Source organism: Stegodyphus dumicola, chromosome 1 (assembly GCF_044657685.1).
Source record: "Stegodyphus dumicola isolate Sdum_Otavi_A_Nest chromosome 1, ASM4465768v1".
Classification (NCBI taxonomy): Eukaryota; Metazoa; Arthropoda; class Arachnida; order Araneae; family Eresidae; genus Stegodyphus; species Stegodyphus dumicola.
Genome location: NC_140768.1, coordinates 51,770,308 through 51,792,566, shown reverse-complemented (window position 1 = coordinate 51,792,566; position 22,259 = coordinate 51,770,308). Strand labels below are relative to the sequence as shown.

The following is a 22,259-nucleotide window of genomic DNA, read 5'->3' as shown; positions in this document are numbered from 1 at the left end:
ATAGGTTAACTGCTTCCAAGCACATTGAGGCAGAACGCACATCGACTAGATTCAAGGAGTGAGTTAAACATGGCACAAATTCGGCCAGTTCATTCATATCTCTAATCCTTTCTTGTACTACATTATAAGTATCGGTTATATAGATCCGTTATCGTAAGACTGAATACGAAATTGTCTAATATCCAAACCATATGTTGTCAATTTTTCCATAGTCCGTTGAGAAATACACGTTCCTGTCTTTCCACCAATTTCAATGAAATCAATAAAATTTCCCTTTATCACGCGCATCACCACATTTTTTTACATACCGAATCACCTAGCTTATTTGTTCTGAGATACATCTAGAGTGTAATCGAACAATAATTATGTAGTATTTGGCTTCTTTGATATCGTTTAAAATCTTATTTCGAACTGTTTTCGTTATTATATCAATAATTTCATTTTGAATTTATCTAAGCTACTTCATTGAATTGTCTTTTTTTTAGGTGCTCTTACTGGTACTTAAGAGTTGAATTATAATTGGCTAGCATAGACAAAAAAATTAAAACATTTCCTTGGTTTGTCTGAAGACACTTTGTGAACAGGCTACTAGAGGTTTTATCAGGCCCTTGGAAAGACAGTTTGTTGAAAGATACAAAAGGCTGCTAACGGTTTTATCAGGCCGTTGGAAAGAAAGTTTGTTGAAAGATACAATACCGTATTGATGACTATATAGGACCTCTCTCCATTTTTCTTTCTCTGCGTGAATTAGTCGCTTACTGTCGTGACCAATACCTTGACACAATTTCATTTGCTGCATTCGGATTTTCCACTTAATCATGCTCTCTTTGTGGATTTCAGATGCTTCGTGCTCAGTTAATCTTGCTGAAGCTATTTTCAAATTTATGAATTTTGTAGTACACAATGCTGATGTAACGGCAGCGGCGTGTTTCTGGTAATTTTCTACATAAAACTTCACTTTTTGTTTTAGGACATATAAGCCGAGATTTTTTAATATTTTTATTATTAGTCTATGCCCTGTACCACAGAGAAGATGTTAAATTTCTTCCATCACGTTCAATAGAATTAAGGTCTACGTTTTCCAGCTAATAATACAGCTTGACTGCTTAAAAATCGTTGCTGATCGTTTTTTTTTTTTTTTTTTTTTTTTTTTTTTTGTTTTTGTTTTGTTTTGTTTTTTTGTGAGTAGCCAACTGCATTGGTCTGACAAACCAAAAGTTTTTAAGTCTTCCTCTTTTTGCTGTCTACTCCACCTGAATGAGGAGACTTTTATATCCTGGCTTCATGTCCTCCAGCTATTCGTTTGAGGTGGATGAAGAAGGTTGTTCTCTAAAATGCTGATTTGTAGACTGTTTGGGATTGATAGATGAAGATCTTGGTCATGCAGATTGCAGGAAATATCAACACCCTCTAGAATCTGAGCATTATCGGAAGTTGCGACAGGTTCTGACGCTTTAAGTCTTCCGTGAAGCCATTTTTTGCATCTTAGCTGTAATTTATTTTTCCTCTTCGGCCCTATCTTTGTCTCTTTTTCTACATTCCGCTTCCAAGAGCTTTGTTCTAGGTGCACTCATATTTTATTTTACCGTAAATGAAATACATTATGACTTGCTTTTATATAAGAATAAGTAAAGACTGACGTAAATACACTCAGCAGTCCTTAGGGCCGTATCTGCGGACTCGCGCCCTAAATAAATGGTTGCCTCTCGCTTAATATAATGCGGATATATTTAAAAAGCATCTAAAAGCAGGCATATCTAAAAAAAATAGGGGAAAAAGTACAAAAAAGGTGGAAACAAAAAACACATAAAAAAGATAAATCCAGCTCCACTGTTCCGAGTAAAATCAAAGGCGAGCCTAAATTGCCAACTGGTTGCAAAAAATTTAAATGCCTTGCTTCATCTTGAAGGCATAGTCCACGTTGACGGTCTGTTGTATATGCTCAATGTGCATTAATTTGAATTATTTCATTGGTCCAGGATGACTCAAAGTTAATTTTTATTGGGTGCGTAAAATAGTTACATTGATTTTCCGTTTCCCAAGAGACGTTGGCTGTGGAAAAAAGACGACTTCTTCAATAAGCTGCAGTTCTGTTTCTCATTTGAATACCCCCCGCCGAGACAGAAAACAATAGAGGGTCGCCAGGCGTCATCGACAGTATCAGTCTGACTTTTGAAGTCCCTCTATTGTCCTCTGTCTGATCTTATATTTATAGTCGGAATCGGCTGTACTTAACTTTCTTTTAATTCTTTGGTCCCTTAAAAGAATTGTTAGTATTCAATCATAAATCTTCTTAAAAGGAGTTTTTAAACCTGGCCTTAATTCTTCTAATGGTGTAGAAAAATTAGAAACATTCCAAATACGATCCAGCGCTACATTTGAATTTGCCGCCAGGCGCACGAACCTCGGCTTGCTCCCCGCTAGATCCGGGACTGCCGCGTTTAAATTTTGCATTAGGCTGTGCATTGAGTTAGGAAAATTGTTATATTTGCCAGGTTCTAGCACCACATAAAGTTGTGACCATTAATACTCACCCACAGGAAGATAACTCCTTTTAACGGAAAGAAATCTTTTAAGGGGCGATTAAGAGAAACTGACCAGCCAGTAAGAAATTTCTGAAATAATTTGAGTATATGGGCCAATATGACGCTGTATTGAGCGAACAGTTCCAGTGTCTGATGAATCAATAGACAAACAAGACAAATATCTAGAGTCGTAAATATCAGGGGCCCGGCTGCAGAACAGAAAATGAATTTTGAAATATAAATAAATAATAATAAATAAAAAAATTAATTAGAAATTGCAAAAAGGTATTTTTAATAAATCTTGAATAATATAAAATATTTGTCTTATTAATTTAAAATAATGCAAATAAATGTCATAAGAGTTGAATGAAATCTTTTATATCAAAATTCTGCAAAATAGCAAATATGACGTATCAGCATAAATCAGTGTTTCAAGAAAAAGGAAAGAAAATCAGAATAAAGGGGAAGAAAACTGGAATCAACTGCACTGTTTTATTATTTTACAAAAGTAGTTTAGATATTTAACATCAATAAATGAAGAGGAAAAAGCTGAAGTTCTAGGTTATTGTATAACAAAAGGGAAATCTGAAAAAGAATGAAACAAAAATGAAGAACGAAAAACAAAATGAGTTTTTCGGATTATACAAGTGGTAAGAGAATGTTTTCCCTTTTTTATTGTGTGCCTTCGGATTGTAATTGGAAGCACGTCCGGCTGCCATTCGGATGGTCTGGTGTCTGAAACCTAGCAAGGCTATTTCTGATTTTTCATGTTTCTTACATTGATAAATACCTAATCGTTCTAAAAAGCAAAATTATAAAAGTTTATTTTATGTTATTATGTTATGGTAAATGTTAGTGTAAAAAAGCTACATAAATACCTATAATTTTGTTCCTCGTTATGTCTCTGGAAATGCTAAACTTTATCGTTTATGATTGTGATTTGACTCAAATTAAGTGCAGTTAAACCATAAGAATAAGTAGTTTTATTTTATTTAATACCAATGGAATTGGTAAAACTTGTTTCACGTTGCTATTATTTCATTCCTTTTAATTTAATTATACTCCATTTAGTGCAGAAAAAATTTGGAAATCTAATTAAATTTGAACATAATTTAATTTTTAATTTATTATTACAGGAATTAAAAGTTAAATTGGAATTATCGTTGGCTGTTTTAATTCTTAGTTTCATTCTGCTTAACTAAGGTGCATAGTAGTAAACTGAATTATTTGCTCTTCGAGCCAATGCCAGTTAATTTAATTTCAGTCCATTAACTGTAAGAAGAATTAAACTGTACTGACAGTTTTTATTGAGAATTAATTCCACGCAATTTATTGATACTTCATTTAATTCAGAATTGATATACTTAGTGTTCGTTATTGTAATTTTATTTCTCCTAATGTTTCTTTTAATGCCACAGGAATACTTAAATGTCATTAGTCATGTAACTTAATTCAAGCTTCAAAACTTAAATTATCCACAAAGCGCATCACTGTAATAAGAGTTTTCTCTTTATACTTAATGTACAGCACCATGTCGAAGAAAGAATTCCAGCTTCGCAAACGCCATAATGGAATAAATAAATAATTTACTTCGCCCATCCACGCCAATGTCTTCTTATCCAAGATCTTTTTAACCGGTAGTTAATCATTCTTTTCCAACGCGATAAACTAGATAACGAGCTTCGTTCAGAGACAAAACGCCATGCCATCGCCAAAACTTCATTTCGTATTCCGAGGGTAGTGAAAGAAATAAGGCACGTCACGAAGCATTCCTCTAAACCTGCCCGTGAAAAAGCAATAGGTCAAAACGCCATTCCACCCAAAATAATGCCAAAATAAATAAATAAATAAATAAGCTATCTCGCCAAATATCGCAACCCAGTAAGCGAACGTCATAGAGTAAAAGCCTTTAGGGATTCTACGCTTGCTTATTAAATAGGCGGGTAATACCTACGTGCAGGATCACTTATTGGTGGATAGCGAGATCCCAAAGTAGTCACAATGACGCCTGGGATGATGAGTGAAGGGGGGGGGGTGATGGTAAATTTTTAACCGACCTTTATTTTCTCCCCCCCCCCTTAATGACAGTTGACCACAGTGAATCATCGTGGACTGTTGTCAATGCGGAAAGTCATTGCTGTGATCTTCTACGTTTAGAGATAAGAGTTCATGTTCGGAAATGGAGATTATGAGGTTTTTGTACATGTAGAATATTCGAGACTGGAGGAAGTGTCGTTTACTACAAATTCTCCCTAACCAGGAACTTATTAGTGAGAACCAATAAAAATTCAGTGCGTAATGAAGAAAGAGAATAATAACCATGGTAAAAAGGAATGTTGTTCATAAAAGGAATAAGAATATAAACGAAATATCGTACGCCAGAAAGAGGACGCAGTATTTAAGATTTTGCGAGAATAGGAATTTTTAGCATTTTGCTCTCTGTGTATATATTGCTAACAAATACTCTTGAAAAATTCATTAACAATGTAATTATTTCAATTTGATTTTGCTGAGGAATTTTATGTATTTCGAACAACTTCAATCGGAAAAGACTGAATTTTTTATTGTCAAGCTCCTGTTACGTACTCAATTAAGTAGGAATTTCTGACTATTTGCTGCACTTTAATTTATTCTATTTTTATTTAGAATTTAAATAAATAATAATAATAATAAAAAAGACAGGAAAAATAATTGATTTTGCGTACACGGTGTACGAAATGAATGGTAGGTTTTCATAAAGTCTCTGTGAAGTCAGTAGATGAATTGCACTGAAATTGCTGTTATTTAATTCAGTCGTTTAAAACGATCACTAAAAAATAATGTCTCAGTGTATGATCCATTTAGCAGCACGTCATATATTCTAACGATATTCAGTTTCGAGTAGATGTTCTTCCCAGCGCTGAATCAGGGAAACAGTGCTTGTTTGTGAGGTTCTGTTCCTCAGGTGGTTAAGATTATCAATTCTTTCACTGTAAATCTTATTTTTGACAAATCTCGAGAGAAAGAAGTTTAACAACTTCATGCTGAGGCTTGGGATGGATCCATGTTTGCCTATCCATCTTCCTAAAAATCGAAAATGCATCTCGCACATGATTTGCAAATCTTGATTTCCTCCATCCATCTTGTTAAAAGACGATCTACAACTCACCACTATCCAGTTCTGTGTAGCCAATCAAATGGAACAAAAAGATATGTGGTAAGTCAAAGTGGACTTTTGAAACTGGTATTAATTGCAACAAAGGGCCAAAAGTCTCGTTACGTATTAGACTTTACGTGGCATAGATTATAAGAGAATATCGAATATGTTGTTTTAGAGCCTCAACGGAAACTGTAACAATTTAATCAGTCAAACACATGGAAAACGGCCTTATCCATAATGAAATCGAGTTTGTACATACGTAATGCACATTTCTATTATTGATACATATTAGTGTGTATCAATAACAGAAATGTGCATTACGTATGTATAAGTACCTTATACATTACATATGTGTAAGGTACATTACTTATTTGAGTGGCAAGTACTTTCAATCTATTTCACAGAAAACTCATTAAATACCACCGTTTGTCATCTTCGGAAACCTTTTTTTTTTTTTTTTTTTTTTTTTTTAAATAAAAAGGGCAGCTAACTTTTAAATAATAAAAAATACCTCATATTATTTTGTTATTATATATAGAATGAAAAATAAATATTGATAATTAAAAAAATTCAGAGATTTACTTATACTTACCATCAAACGTCAAAAAGTCCAGATGTTTCGACATTCAATTTAACTTCTCAAAGCTCTAGTGTATTTATTTGGGTATAAATTTGGAATAATATATAAAAACTTAAATAATAATATATAAAAACTTAAATATTTTTAATATTAAACATTGTCTTTTCCCCCTTCCTCACGAAGGGCGGGGTAACCATTAAAGCGTTTTAAATTTGAATTAACTTCTCAGTTTCGTATTTCGGTAATAAAATTATTAGCGACGAAAAATTTCGACTTAATTTGCATGGATGAGGATTTATTCGCAGAAAATGCATCTCTGGGATGTTCCAAACATTCTGTGCTTTTTGCCGTATTTTTATCTTCAGAAACATTAAGCCCACCAGTGGCCAAGCGGTGAAGTCGCTGAACACTGGTAGCTCTGTCGGAGGTTCGAATCCCGCGAACGGGCTGGCTGCATGGGCGTTTTCGTGGTTTTCCCCATGTGTAACGTGTACGTGAGCCAGTTTCCCTTAGGAAGTCCTCCACGAAGGCATCCCTCCCCTTAGGCAGATAGCCCTCGAGGCTTTGCCATAATCACACACGCACATTAGAAACACTAAATTTTTTTGTAAGACTTAGGTATTTGTTATCACCACCAGACTTCTATTCTTTTAAGCTTTCTGTCACAGAGAAATTTTATTAATCTTCAAAATTACAGTTCTTTTCATATATCAGATGAGTTTTACCAAACATCATTTTCATCCGCAAAGGAAAGTTATTTTAAAGCTGAGGACATATGCGGTGGGTGTCTAATTGCAGCATTCAGTCGCAGCATGGGATGTCGCAGGATAAGAAGTTTCAAACCTTGATTTTCAACTACTCTTATGGGGAGTATAGAATGGAAGGAATGCTGTTTTTATTCATCTTAGACATTTCGTTTGGAATTTGTTTTATCATTGCCGTGCATATTTATAAAAGTAAGTATTAAAATAATTTTTTACAAAATTTATGGGGCTATTTCTGGAAAATTTCTCGATAAATCGTTAATTTACTTTTCCTCGAAACAATAAATTTCGTGAGGGAATCGTGAGAAGAAATGTTGAAAGGGGAGAGAGAATTTGAGGAGATGATAGAAGATAAATTAAATCTTAGAATTATTCTGAATTTGGAGAAATTTTTAATGGTGAACACCAAAAAGATTCATTGTTTCTATTTTTCCGCCGAAATATATTCCGAGGGGGGGGGAGAAACAAAATAAATAGTGTAGAATTAAAAGTTGGTCGAAATTTTGGTGTACATGGAAATTTTTAACGAAATCAAATTCTTTGAATAGCAGGTCAAAAGACAAATTTAAGACTTTTAAATCAATGCTTCCAAGTATGTAACTTTAAAAAGGAAGATTGTGAAAATTGACCTTTCAAATGCACGGAACTGTTTCATTTAAAATCAGTGCCAAGGACTGAATATTATCGACGGCTGCATGGGCGTGTTCGTGGTTCTCCCCATGTGTAACATGTCTACGAGCCACTTTCTCTTAGAAAGTCCTCCACAAAGGCATCCATCCCCTTAGGCAGATAGCCGTAGTGGGCTTTGCCGTAATCTTAATAAACCAAACGTTATTAATGCCCAAAATACTGTAATAAATTCATCATCTAAAAATTCTCCTCCCTTTACATCAATGGATACGCTAAAGAAATGCTTTGAAGGAGGGACATGAAAAGAAATTGTTTGCTTTGTTACCCATATACGTCAGAAATGTGCTTAGTTTTTCCAGAAATTTCTGGAGCTTTGGTCGCCCACCCATAAGTCACCGGTGACCGAGGGCTTTCGTTGTTACGTATGTTTGGCGTAATTTAATGTTAGAAATGTTCTTAGAGGAATACAATAATTCCTGGAGTATTCACGCTAGCCCACAGATCACCGATGACTGATGGCCTTGAAGATTGCCTGCATTCGGTATAATTTTTATGTTCTCAGTCTTCTAAGATTTCTAGATAGTTGATCGCCAACTCGTATATCACCGGTGACCGACGACTTTGATGATTACCAACGTTTGGTGTAATTTTGGCTTTAAAAATACCCTTATTGCAATTCCAAAATGTCTGTAGCATTAACCTCCAACCCACAGATCACTGGTGACCAACTATGGTCTTGATGGTTACGTATGTTCGGTTTAATTTTGTTTTTGGAGTTTTTTTTTTTTTTTTTCTTCTGTTGTTGTTGTCCAAAGCTTCTCGAGCGCTAATTGTTAATTGATAGATTGCGAGTGATTGATTCTACGTACTATGCGCTTAGATAGAATCGCTTGATTTTATTTTAAATATACAATATATTTTAAATATACAATATAATGACAATTGCCTTTTCAAAAAAAAAAGTATCTCCCATACGTAATCTGAACAAAATAAAGACAGTAAATAGTAGAAGGAACAAAATAAAGACAGTAAATAGTAGCAAACTCGGAAACAGGAATTATATTTTATTTTAGATATCTGGGATGTGAGTGGTAACTATAAATTTTCAAGAACTCAGATTTCTGTCACGGTATCCAGTCTTTATTAATTGGGGGTAAAGATTTCAACATCTTTTCAGTAGGTACCATAATCATGGAATTTTACTCAAGGCATCTGTTGGCATCGGCTGTAGTTCGCAACAGTGGAACTGAATGTCACGTGATGTAATCCACTGAGGATTGAGGTCAGTTCGTAAAGCCTTGAGCGACACCTGCTGCAAAGAACTTTAATATCGTCAAGTGATATAACCGAAATATTGACTTCAGCAAGGTAAAGGGAAGTCCCGATACTGGATTGTTCTTAATGCGAGTTCACGCAAACAAGACCTTGACTATCGATGATGTTGTGTATGTGTTGAAGTATGAAACGTCGGCAGTCTATAGAATACCTAAGCATTTTATAGAACGCCCGGCGTTTTTAATGTAAAGTGTGAAATATGAGAATTATTATATGTTTTATTTAGGCATTATATATAAGCATTCTATAAAATGACAAATACTCTTTAAGCAAAGTATGAGAAGAAGACCATGATAAGGCTATTATTTAAAAGACGTACATTCCTCAAAAGTACAAATGTTATTTTGAAAAAATAGACGTTCATCCTCAAAAATACAAATGCTATATTTTGAAAAAATAATGAAAGAGTGCCATTAAAATTTTTTCGTTCAAAATGCATTAAATCATTTGTTGCAACATGACAGGTTTGAATGACATTTTTAATTCACTTCATTACTTTTTTCACACAAAGGCATTTTATACATCGGCAGTTTCCACACGTACACTTGACGATTCCGTGGGCATTTCCATTGGACTGTGCAACTGCTATAAGGTATTTCTCCCGTCTTCTTGGCTTGCCTTCGTGGTGTGGTGCTCTGCTCGCTGAGCGCGTATTCAAGAAGTCCTCGGTTCGATTCCCGGTGAAGACGTTCCTAAATTTTCATGACTCCTGCTTCCAAAAATACCTAATATATGTACACTGCAACTGACCAGAAAGTAATTTCGTGGTCAGGACTATGTTCAATTCTAAGGAAATTCTTAGAACATAAAATAAACTGTGATTTCGTACATAACTGTTTTAAAACTCTTCCAGAATTTTCAAGTCGGTAGAAACTATGTTCTGTCATACTGCCAATATATTGCACGAATTATATATTTTCCTTAGGCATTGTATATAATATGGAAATGCATTTCGGACTTTACCGGCGCAGCAGCGCCCGAGCGGTTAAGTCGCTGAACACTGGTAGTTCGGTCCGAGGTTCGAATCCCGCGAACGGGCTGGCTGCACGGGTGTTTTCGTGTTTTTTTTCCATGTGTAACGTGTATACGAGCCAGTTTCCCTTAGAAAGTCCATTTGACATTCTATAGAATGCGTAGGTAACGCGCGAACTGTTTAATCTTTATATACAAAGCCGGCCAGTTTTCGGCGTTCTATAAAATGCCTAGGTATTCTATTAAAATGGCGGATTTCATACATTTTCGGTAACATATGCAAAGATGTTACCAGAAAATACCAAGCGAATGCTCAAAAAAGAAAAGGAAAATAAACAAACTATTCTAAAAGGTCTTATTATTTCCATTTGATGGAAAAAGTAACGACAGGAGAAGCAGGAAGTGATCTATAGTTACTTTATAATGGTAATTTGTTTATCAGCTTAATGAAGTGGATCATTTTATAATTTTTTTAAAAAATCGTTTCTTTCTTTCAAGAAATGTGAAAGGGGAATTAATCTCACGATGCATACTTACGGCGACATTAATTATTCTGTGAGTGAATTATTATGAAACTTTTTATAGTACGGTAATAATTCCTTTTAAATTTTTATATTTTTCAGGTTTTTGAGATTTTGCAGAATTTTTGTCATTATTTTATTACTTCATTTTTAAATAAATTGTGCATAAGTGCCGACATCAAGAAATTCTTTCAAGAAAAGAATGATATATGTTTGATTATTTCGTCAAAAAAGATATAGTAGTTTTAAGCCAGGAATTTTCAACCACCGGTTAAATTCTCCCCTAGAGTGTAAAATTTCATAGTTTCAGCCGGGAGTGGGTGGAATGCTGTCAGCCCTTATGTTTAGTATTTATCAACATTTTCTGTGCTTTTTGTTATTTAATTTATAAAAACACGTTGAAGAATAAACTAAATCTAAAACATGTATAATCTTTTTCGAGTTTTGAAAAGAAGATGGAGAGAATGATCTTTTAGCAATGGTGAAATGGATACATGGGCCAAAGCAGGCCGAAAACCCCTGTTTTAAGCTCCCTTTTAGGAACTTCGTTGTTTCGTTAATTTTATATCTGAGTAACTGTACACGGATGAACTTTAGCATTTCTAGGCAATATCATATGCATGTATAAATTAATCTTGAAGATGGGAAGAGTGCACAGAATATAGCAAGTCAGCTTTATGTGTTATTCCTTCATTTGATTATTCTTCTGTATTTTGCAAGAGTATGTAATATAGGCTGTTTTTTATGTTAATACTTTTTCTTTTTGTTTAGGCATGACGTGTTAGTGGCTGTAAGAGTTTCCGAAAGAATATGTAAGTTTTTTAATATTAATTGTATTTTGAACTTAAGTGTCTATTCACTCTGTAACTTAAATACCAAAGTTATCTTAGGCACAAGTTTTAATCATCATAGGAATTAAACACTCTTAATAAACCATAGGAATTAATCACTGGATTAAATGAAATAGATTTGTAATGCTATGCAATGGTTTGACTGTAAAATTTCTAATTCTGCTTTTAATACAACCATCTGCATCAAAAATAAAATCCAAATAGCAATGATTATATTTTGTAGTAACATATAGTTCACAATCTTCTTATGCGTACTTTTTTCCCTAAATTTTATTCAAAATGTAATTTACTTTTCAGTGGTGGGAATTTTCGTTTTTAAACCATTTTATTTTTAAAAAAGAAATGAAGAAACAAACGCATGAACTTAAAACTTTTTTTCTAAAATTTAATTTCGTTCAACGGTAAAGATTTAGTTTAATCAATTTGCAATAGTAATAGTCAGTATAATTCGCAACAGTAACAGTTTCGTTGCGTCAGTATACATATTACGTTTATTTATTCAATAGTAAAACCTTCTTCGAGGTGTTCGACTGTAACCTAGAAGATTTATGATAAAAAGTTGTCCCCCCGGGGGGTAGGAGGATATTTTTTTGTAGTATGCATCTGTTATATGAAGTTATTTACGAATTAGTCATTAGTGTCTCGCTTTCTGCAGATTTATGTTCCGTCAAAAATAAAAGAAATGACTCACGACAATTTTTGAAAGCCTGGTTTTTTTATTCTACAAAGAGCTTTTTGGGAGTTAGCGATAATTTACGTCTTTTCGCAAAATTTGTTTTCTTTATTTTCGTTTATCCTAACGAGACAGATCTTCGGAACAGGAGAAATAACGCGTTCAGGAGAAAATAACGCTAGAGGTCAGGTTCCGAAGATACCGCCATCATCGAAGATCCTTTCTTCAAGAACGCATCTTTGGCTACCATTTCCTCTGCAAGCTTTTAATTTCTGCAAGGAAAGACGGTCCCTGGAGCTTCAGAATCTCTACCAATGGTGACATCATCATTATAAGCCTGAGGCTATGATCTGCAGCTTGGAAATAATGCGCTGCGAGGGGCATTTAAAATGTGATGTGTCAAACTGGTAGGTTGAGAGAAGTTACAAAGTTCCTCAAACACAGCTCTCTCGCAATGCTTTTCCATGGACTACAGACTTTTTCTTGTTTAGCGAGTTTAGGAACCCGTAAAAGTAACCGAAGGTGTGTGACTGTATCAAACATAAAATAAAGTGTCTCCACTTTTAAATATATTTGTTAAAATGAAGGTTTTAGAGAAAATTAAAAATCAGAACTGAGCTATTTATGCGGAACTCAGCAGATCGTAAAATTAAACGAAACAAAACAAAACAAAACAAACAAAAAATAATCAATCAATAATTTATTATGGAAAATACGTCACGAGGGATGTTTTAGGTGAACAAGCAATGAAATACCTGCGATGATTGATTCATTATTATATTCAAATATTAATACATTATATTTATAGATAATGCATTTTCAAAATTAATTATGCGAAAAGGAGAACCAGAAACAGAACTATATGAGTAGTCTCCGAAAGAAAAAAAATTGTAAGTTTTTCCGCATCACACTAGGTGGCGATAAACTGTGTCATCGATAAATCAAACATGTGGAGGAAAAGTGCCTGATTTAATGCCATGTGGTATCTTCTGTGCTAGGCTACAAAGATGGATAAAGTATGCCTTCTGATATTTAGAATTTGGAAAAAAAAAAAAAAAAAAGCTAATCGCCGTGATTACAAAAGAAATGCTGAACATAGCATGGTATGTGGTTTGGGTCCCCTGTGTTTTAAATTACTGTGTGACCATCTGTCGAGCCATATTTTGATGTTTGGGAGTCATTAAGTTTTTGAGTCAGAAATTCTGAAAAACAGTTAAAAAATTTCCAAGTGTTAACTAGATTTGCTGATTATTGTACCATTAAAAATATTGGAGAAATACCTTGTAATTTTTTACCTTCTTACCATTATAAAAGTAACGTGGGCAAGGAGGCAAGACGTAAGTAAGGAGTTATTGTCTCCATATTTTAGTTTAGGTACCACTAAGCGAATTTGAGACCTAGTTTTAAATGGATGTGCTGACCATGCACTCTTAGAATATATAGAAGAAAAGCTTTTAATTTCCATAACAAGATGACCGAGTAAGGGACGAAGCCACTGGATTCTACTTAATTCTACTGTTATTGTTCATTCTTTATCTCGTCATTAGCTAAGCTAGCTCACCTCTAATATCCACGATCCTTCAGCATCTGAGTAGATGAAAACCATAACACCCTATTGGTAGATAACCCTTGCGCTTTTCAAGTAGCAAATTAACAAACTCAGAATGAGTACTTGTGAATGAGTATAGTTGCGCTTGACGTTATTCGCATTAGTGTGAACACCAGGGATGACGGTACTACTGGTACAACATTATGGGATCTCGCACACCCGTCTTACGCTCAGTGGCGTAGCTAGAGTGGGGCAAATCCCTCCCCGGGTGCAGTGTCTAGGCGGCGTCAAATCGATGCTAAGAATTTTTTTAATGAAATAGTTTCCATTCTTGGCACACAGAAAGGAGCGCAAATTCTTCCGTTGTCCCCGAGCGCTGAAATCCTAGCTACGCCACTGCCTACGCTAAACACCAGATATCCTTGTCTTCTGTCAGCTGTATCACTTGCTCTTAGACCAATTTCTGCAGACCAATTTCTATTGCGCATAGATAGAAGAGTCACAAGCAGCTTTGTCTTTTCCACGGTGGTTGAAAATTGGATTTTGGTTTAAGGAACATGATTCATTGAATCCCATACTTAATCTTTGCTAAAAAAGCAAAGCCTAGTAGCGATAAAAATGTTTTATTTTGCTTTGAATTCATTAAATCTCAGATGGCAACAAACATGACATTTCGATTTTCTATCACCCCTCTCCCTCAAGCTATTAAATTGTAGCACAGCGTTTGTTGCCATGAGCATAAGCACGTTGTAGCTTTGACAACCGACCAGCAGTTCTTAAAATACGAAGAAACAATTGTCTACTAACCTTGAAGTTTCGAACCAAGAGTTAAAAGAAAAATTTTCCTTTAGGGGGAGGGAATCAATTTCCGGGAATATTTCTCTTAATGAACTATCTTTTATGTTCCTGTTAGAAAATACAAGCTTTCCCTGAACTTGGCCTCTGCAATTTGATTTAAATTCCAAAAACAATCCGGCATTTCTCAATAAATGTCAGTCTTTCAGAACAGGGAAGAGAAGACAAAAAAAAAAAAAAAAGTTTCTTTTTCCTCTCCTCACCGTTCCTCTTTGGAAACTCGTTTTCGCCGCTTAAAAAATATTCGTCTGCAGGTGTGTGTACGCATGTTGCGGTCTGGTATTTCAACAGAAGACCATTTGTTTAATTGTAGGATATACACACCACTTTCCCTTCCCAATTTTTTATTTACAGACTTGTGATTTTTACTTTTCCTTTCTTTTTTTTCCCCGTGTGTGTGTGTGTGTGTGTGTGTGTGTATGAACGAGTGTGCAAATTTATATATTAAATTTTTTCCCGGCGCACGTGGACTGCGGATGCGCAAGCTTCCTTTATCTGAATGCTTTGTAGACATTCTTTCTTCAAGTGTGAGAACGGAATGTTCAACAATTGTTATAGTATTTACTGGGAAATTACGATTGTGTTTTCTCAGTCTTACCTACTGTGTTCATTTCTTTTTCTCTTCGCGATAATGCATTAAATGTTTTTAGAAACAAATACCTTTAAAATTAAAAATAAATAAATAAATAAAAATTCCTTATCTGAAAGCTTTAGATTACAATTTAAATTAGCTTTGCTTAAATTTACTTTATTTAGTTACTTAAATTTACTTTATTTGCTTTATTTAGATTGCTTTAAAGAGATTGCTATTGAAAATTTCAAAAGTTAAAGAGTGTAATTAAAAAAAAAAAAAAAAAAATTACAATCTTATCTTTGTATTCAGCAGTAGCTGAGCGGTAAGATCGCTGAACATTGACAGTTTGACCCTTGTTTAAATCCTGCATGAAAGTTTTTTTTTTTTTTTTTCTTCCCCACATGTAGCGTAAATACGAGCTAGTCTCCTTTAAAAGGTCGCCTCATCAGAGGTCGAGTGGTTAAGGCCGCTGAATGCTTGGAGTTCTACCTGGGTTCGTTCTTATGTGAGCGAGCTGACTAAATGGATGGTTTTACCGTGTGTAATATGAATTCGAGCCAGTTTCTCTTAGCAAGTCATCCGCGAAGGCATCCCTAACCTTAAGCAGATAGCTCTCGTTTGATTTACCACATTCAAATAACCCTTAAAACGTCCTCCGCAAAAGCATCTTCCTCCATAAGCAGATAGCCCTGGAAAGGTACAAAGCATACATTTAAAACGAGCTGTAAAAAATAATGATGCCAAACTATGAAAAGAAAAACTTAGATATTATTTCAACATAAATTAGATCATACTAGTGGCCGAACGCTAAAATCGCTCAACACTGTTTATTTGACCGGAGTTAAAATCCCAGCGAATGGGCTGGCTGCCTGAGAGTTTTCGAGGTTTCCTCATATGTAACGAGGATAACAGCCAGTTTCCCTTAGAAAGTCATCCAAGAAGCTTTCTTACCCTTAGACAAATAATCCTTGATTTGTCTTTTGAAGAATCGCAAAAATCACATGATATTCCAAATATACCTTTATTACGGTTCTAGGAAAAATGTCCACAGGAAAAAAGCCCACAGGAATAATGCTCACAGAATAATGCACACAGGTATAAATGCTCACAGGAAAAAAGGCCCACGCAGAAATATGCCCACATAGAAAAAAGCTCACATGGAAAAATGCTCACTTAGAAATATGCTCACACGGAAAAAAGCTCACACAGAAGTATGCTCACATGGAAATAAGCCCACTGATAAATAATTCACATAGAAATATCCTTATATTAATGAATCAATAATTAATCGATTTGAACATTGTACACCTACTTGAATTTTCTAAAGAAAAATTATTTAAATTACCAAAACATCTATGGTATATATTTCAAAAACTTTATAACTTATGTGTAGATTCAGTTGCTATATAAGATTAACAAATGGGCCGTTTTAATTAAAAGGAGAGGAGAAAGGAAGTAAAATTGAAACAGAATTATACAGTGAAAAATTATTACAATTTTAATTGTTAAAAAAATAATAAATATAAGTTACACATTTTATAATATAAAAATTTAAGAAGAATAATGGATGAGAATTTAGAATGATTATTTTATTTAAATTACGTAAAATATTTAATTTTATCATCGATTTCATCATAGTTTCTTACATGATACACGATTACCAAATGTAAGTTTTCATGTTTTCTTTTTTTTACTTCAGTACATCCTGTATTTGCATTATCTAATAACAAACGTTGAGAGGCTAAATCTTTTTTCAGCCCGTCAAATAAAAACCACATACTGGGATGGCTACAATTAAATAATGAATTTAGTGCGTTGAGATCCTTCGCAACAATTTGTGGTATTAGGAGATTTTTCGAAGGCTGCTTCATAATGTTCAACTGAGAGGCATCATTAAAGTGCCTAAAAATGTTAATTTTATTTCTAAAATTTTAGACTTCTGCAGAAATTTTACAACTTTTTTGGCTCTAAACTTGAATAACTACATTCAAACGTCAATTTCTATCGATGCACATCAAAAGTATGCAAAAATAGAGTAAAGAAACAAAAATTAATTATGAGCAGTTACAGGAAAAAAAATGTCGTACAGGGGCAGTGGTATAAAATATTACAGTACATGCAAAAATTTTACTACAGTTTTCATGCTTTTATTTACCTCCTCCGAAAAGGTTAATGGGAGCATTTGTCCATGTGAACATATTTCATGTGAGTTTTTTTCCGTGTGAGCATATTTCCAAGTGAGCATTTTTCCATGTAAGCTTTTTTCTATGTGGGCATATTTCCTTGTGGGCTTTTTTCCGGTGAGCTTTTATACCTGTGAGTATTATTCTGTGAGCATTTTTCCTGTGGGCTTTTTTCCTGTGAACATTTTTCCGGTCACCCTTTATTACTTGTGGCACTTCACAATGGTGAGGGGCAATCTGCACCCCACAATTTTGATGATGGCGCATTACATTTTAAACAAAAGCAGCAAAGCAAAAGACGCCCTTCAGCCAGCAAGCACAAGCAGAGAAAAGGGGGTGGGGGTAGGATTGCAACAATATTTATAGTAAAATTTTTCGTTAATCTGATTGGCTAAAACTTATAGGCAATGCAGAAGTTTCAAGATGACATAATGCGGAATACAGTTTTCAGATATGACGCAGTTTAGAGAAAGTTATTACTAGAGATAAAGCACTTAAATTAAAAATAAGCAATTAAGAGGCATTTTAAATTATAATTTTGATTTGCATTTTTTTATCTAAATTATTTTTAAAAAATATTAATTTTTAACTTCAAGGCTTGTGTTTTCAACCTAGTCTGTTGGCACCGCTCCCTCCTGATTAGCTGGCGTTAAAAGCGTCATTTGACTTTGTTGTCTTTTTTTTACGTAAAATACTTGTAATTATTTTGTATCATACCGCCAGAAGTTTATCTGTCGGTCAGTTACTCGCAAAAGTATTTTCTATCTCCGAAACAGAAAGCACTTGAGATTCTTCGGTTGCCGAAAACATTTGAATTTGTAGAATAATAGTCACAAAATCAAATTTTAGTGTCTAGTTTTCCTTTAATTCAGCGATTAGTGTCATTATCGAAAGGATGTTCTATCTGATACTCTTAATGGAAAATTAAAGCAAAATATAGAATGTTCCCAAATATTGTTGCTGCTGTGAGAGTACAAGGAGAATTATTGTTGTCACTTATCCTCCTGATCAGAACCTCACAAATCAGGTCTACGGATTTTATCGGGGTCAAGAGGCAAAGAGTAGCATCTGTCGTCGGCCTAGCCTTTTGACAACTTAAGGGCCGTTCCCACTGGGGTTTATCTCAGCTAACGGGGACAACTAACATAGCCGACCCACCTCCAAAATCAGTTTTTTCCCATAGAGCAGCAAGTTGAAAAATCTGAACTGCAGGCATAGCGGAGCTAGTCGATAAAGGAACTGACTCCGTTAGCTCAAATAAACCCATTAAGGATCAAGGAAGTTGATTTACGGAGTGCGCTAGGCTAGGCCTTTAACTCCACATCATCAGAGATAGAATAATTACATCAAAAGAGGGGTTCATCTAATAAGGGAAAATTTTGAAGCCTAATTATAAAAATAAAAGCTTTTCAGATAATGCCTTCCGCATGAGAAAAAAGGAAAACTCTTAGAAAGTCTTTAAATTAAATTTTGTGTTTAAAAATGGCCAGGAGTAAATTTTGAGAGAGGAGTCAGCATTCAAAAAGTTTTGAAAAGAATAAAAAGGTGCAATACATTTCCTTGATTCTTGATATCAACAGCAAAATAAAATCCTTAGGACAAGCAATCCGGAGAGTTGGGCAAAAAGGGCTGGGGGTGAAACCCGTTGGGCGGGTTCTAGTAGCAGTTCAGTGTTATACACTGAAGGAGGAGAAGAAAATTATTGGTCGCTATTTAGTGCGACGTTAAAAGGTCCCCTTAGGGACCCAGTGGGAACGGCCCTTTAAGGTCCCGTTTACACTAGCGGAACTTTGAGCCCAAGAAACACGCGCGAAATTAATTGCTACACTTGATGGTGGACTTAAATTACATCTGCTGAGGAATATTTTTCTGTTGAAATTTTGAGTAACACTATCGCCTAGGCTATTTATTTAATAAATAAATAAATAAATATTTAATGCACTGATATTCAATTTTATATTTCTTTAGTGAAACCATGAGGTCTGCTCTTCTTAGGCTTACAATTTTTCGATAATGTTAATGGGACTTTAGGCCGGTTTTCTTTCCTTCAGGCTTGGTCTTTAGGTGGCAGTAAGAATTTGCCCCATAACATTTTCATTTTAGTAAATACTCTCTTCCCCAAAGAGAATGGATCCGAGAGTCTCTTACTTTTTTCCCCCTTATTCCTGTTAAGAGGACTTTCCCATCTTGGTAGCAATTCCTCCTTTGCTGAAAATCGCGCTCATTCATCCGATGCCGTTCCTCATCGATTCCCTCTTCATCCTGTTTTCGAAAAATCACTTTCCGAGACAGCGATTATGCACTTTCATCAGTTTAGGCAATGTAGGTCTTGCGTCTTTTACCTGGCACAGAGTATTTATTAACCATTTTCTTTCTACAGTTTATTTGGCAAATTTCTTTCAGCTGGTTAAGCTTTTCGATTTCTAATATTAAACATTTTATTTCGACGACTTATTTTACAAATTACTTTTTAATACATTATTTTTTTATAAATTTCTTTCTAATGACTCAGAATATTAGCACTGGAGGGGCATATTTGATTTCTATCTTGTAGAGTCTCTTTGTGTGCTTTGGGAGCATAAACTGTAGACTCTACTGAAAGACGAAGTAGCGAATTCTCGCTATGTCTTGGAAGAACAGATGACTGCAGACGAAGGCTATAACAACCTTTTTATTTTAACTAAACGGAACAGAAAATGCACTCAGTTCGGTGCTCACAAATTTAACCACCACTTGTGCTTAAGTAATTTGAACACGAAATAGTATACACAGTCACAATGAATTAAATTTTAGCCTCACGACTAACTTCTACTCAATATAAACCTCTGCCATACAGCGAAGCCGAGCTTAGAATATCAATATAATCTAAAGAGAGTGACTAGCACCAACTTATTCAACTAGACAGCTACTTTTAAACACTCATCATAAATTCAGAACTAACTCTCCTACCGCAAACGCTTAACTTCTGCTACTTAAAAACTATTTCCAAACTCATTTAGATTTGCATATACGTCATTTAAATTTGCATTCTGGCAGAAAATTGAAATCAGAAGTGAAAGGAAATTTTCTGAAAATAAAAATAATTGGTTAAAACAAAATAAGATCTTTGCAGTATATTCAGTTTTCCATAAACTTATGGTTAAATTTTAAACAGACACACATAAAAATATTAAAAGGCTGATTTAGAGTAATGATTTATGATTGAAAATAGAATTGTATTTCACGCTTATGAATCGTTCTAGAATTACTTTACAGCAATGATGTATTAATCAGATTGTCAAGTGTTATATGCCAGGCATATATCACGTTATATTGTATTTACTCGCTTTTTTTTTTTTTTTTTTTTTTTTTTGGCTTGTGGTTTTTTTTTTTTTTTTTCCCTACGGATTTTATCGTCCGAAAATCGAAAGAGGAAAATTATGCGAATAATTTAATTTCCGTAGGACGCGCTTTGAATTTAGACGTAACAAATGAAAAGTATTCACAGATAAACTACCAGTAATTGTCATATTATTTATTTGAAAGGAATCTACATTCTAATAAGATTGCATAGTAATATTAATATTACAATGTCTTATAAAATATCTCAATTTCTGCTTCCTGTATTCCGAGTGTCATTCGTTCTTCTTGTTCACTGCTACTCAAAGCCTCAAATCATTTAATGCTGCTGGAACTGCTATGTGTAACGGCTTACAGCTCGTCGCCATCGTCACCGTTGTCTTCGTTCCCGTTTAGTCTGTCTTCCCACATGCAATGATCTTCAAAACCATGAACAACATTAAATATTCCTATTTTCTTAAAGATTTAATACTACTTCAATCAATCAGAGCCCATGCAATCGATATCTACTAGCAAATTAATTATTATGATGAAAACAACCATTACGTAAACGAATTAATTTTAAAATTTTGGGAAGCTTGATTTCTGAACGTCTTGAAGAAATTCTAACTTATATGAATACTTAAAAACTACTCAAAACCTTGTCCTAAAATGCTAAGGAGAATATTACACGGGGGGTTGGGGGAGTACCCGGTATTTTCTTAGCAGTAATTTTTTGGGAAAGAATGACACAGTAAAGATTCCGTCAGTTAGAGTTATTGATGAGAGGAATACGGGAAGCAGCGGATGAATCGGTATGATTTTGTCCACCGGATGAAATGCGAAAGGACGCATCAGAATATCACGTGCTACTTGACGCTGGGACACTACGTGAGTAGACTGCCGACCCTAAACCTACAGAAGCCTGGCGGCATTAGCGTTCACTTAGGAGAATATTTATTGATTGAAAAAATTAATATAGTTACAATCTTATTTTTATCTGCACGGTCTCAATGGGTTTATACCAAGCTTTACAATACTTCAGTAATCGCTTCATTTACAAATATTTTAACCTCCGTTGTTCTATGGAAAATCTGTATACTACCTTATCTATATACATTTACATTACATAATACTGAATTCACATATATATTGTATTATTTTAAATACACATACACACTTCATTAATTTTAAACAAATACATATTAACTATATGCACATATATATCGTACATTTGTATTATGTTGCCAAGCCCGATCTTCAAAACAAGAGGAATGTCACTGTCTACATTAAGATTTCACAAAAACCAGCCCTTGGGGTGTGCATTCTTTTAAAGTATGTTATCGTTCAAAGCGTAAAATATTTAATTTTTAACGCATTAGCATGCATGTTATTGCATCATACACGTTTTCTTTGCTTTTTGAAAGTGAATTTGTAATAGTCTTCACAAAGCATTACTTTCGCTATGAAATTAATAATGCCACCAAAAGGAAAATCGACTGCTCGATCTACACCTCAAGCACGAAAGAAAAAGGCATCACAAGCTTCAGGAACAAACGAACAACGGCAGGCAAGCCTGGGTATTCACTGCTTAAGCCCGTTCGTCAGAAACAGACGAGCAACGGGAAGCAAGACTGGAAAACGCTCGAGTAAGCAGTGCTCGATCCAGATGAACACTGTACGCTGATTTAAATACAGATGAACTCTGTATGCATTGTCACTGGGCTTTCTTAGGTGATCACGGAAAAACAAAAAAATATTGTGCATCTAAAAGCACTTCAATAAACAGA

General features: G+C 34.5%; 1 protein-coding gene across 2 annotated transcripts in view; it reads left to right on the top strand.

The window, feature by feature from the left end:
- The window catches only part of LOC118191059 (ankyrin repeat and BTB/POZ domain-containing protein 2), a 224,805-nt gene that overhangs the window by 66,868 nt on the left and 135,678 nt on the right, over positions 1 to 22,259 (top strand). For both annotated transcript variants that reach the window (XM_085814381.1, XM_085814378.1), the window contains one exon: positions 11,238 to 11,278. The gene's annotated coding sequence lies outside the window, so the exon portion shown is untranslated. The remainder of the gene's footprint in view (positions 1 to 11,237; positions 11,279 to 22,259) is intronic.